The sequence below is a fragment of the Haplochromis burtoni genome, unplaced genomic scaffold (genome assembly GCF_018398535.1).
Source record: "Haplochromis burtoni strain Fernald_Lab_line unplaced genomic scaffold, NCSU_Asbu1 Contig_80, whole genome shotgun sequence".
Lineage (NCBI taxonomy): Eukaryota > Metazoa > Chordata > Actinopteri > Cichliformes > Cichlidae > Haplochromis > Haplochromis burtoni.
The window spans coordinates 1365532-1366382 of NW_024582441.1; the positions used below are offsets into that span (position 1 = coordinate 1365532).

At 41.4% G+C, this 851-nt stretch overlaps 1 protein-coding gene across 1 annotated transcript in view; it reads left to right on the top strand.

The window, feature by feature from the left end:
- The first annotated feature begins 6 nt into the window (after positions 1–6).
- cd4-2.2 (CD4-2 molecule, tandem duplicate 2) overlaps positions 7–851 on the top strand; it is a 24889-nt gene continuing 24044 nt past the window's right edge. The window contains exon 1 of the mRNA XM_042222167.1: positions 7–173. The gene's annotated coding sequence lies outside the window, so the exon portion shown is untranslated. The remainder of the gene's footprint in view (positions 174–851) is intronic.

Consider the following 851-nt stretch of genomic DNA (forward strand, 5'->3'; position numbering starts at 1 on the left):
AGGTCAGCACCATGGTTGTGAAGTGAAGTGGAGAAGTCCAAATACATATTCACTCACAAATACATCAACAGTTCAACTCAAACCTGTAAAAACCTCACATAACGGGCCCTGGCTGTGTATCGTCACCTGTGGCAGCAATACATTTAGTGAGCGTCTGGCCATCACAGTACAAGGTAATACACAGTTACTAGGAATGAAGACCCATGTCCACATATGTAGTCAATAGAAACATAAAGATGTGTGTTTTTGTTCTTCAGAGCCTCCAACTACAACTCCTCCATCCTCCATGCCGAAGGTCGTCTTGTTTGTAACGAGTGTTCAGGGTACAACATGTACAACATGTGCGTCCAGCTTTTGAAAATGTCTGCAAATTGGATCAAAGTGATCCTTTGTTGATTGTGTAACTCATTCTTGTCGTTCTCACTTTCTCCAATGATCTGTGTTGCATTCAGGTGTTGCCAACGATTGCCCACTGGGACTCTCCTGTTGGATGTGGTTTGCGATTGGGCTGTGCTGCCAGTTTGGGATGCTCCTCATAGTTTGTGTCATTGTCTTGTGTAAGTGTATGAGAAGAAGGATGGTATGTGAGGAAAGGCGTTCATCAAATATTTATGTGTAGAGTTGATAGCTTATGTTAAAAGAAACCAAAAGAAAATGGGTTAAACGCCTCCTGCACCACTGTGTTTACAGATTATGGTGAACTTCTTCTTAAAGTTCTTCATTGATTGTGTAACTGATCAGAGTCCTGATTTCACTCCACCAAGTTCTTACAAAAGTTCTGGCACACTTCACAACTCGTAAAATTCTAAAAGAGTGTCTCAGATTGAGTATTACACTCTTCAGTAAATTGG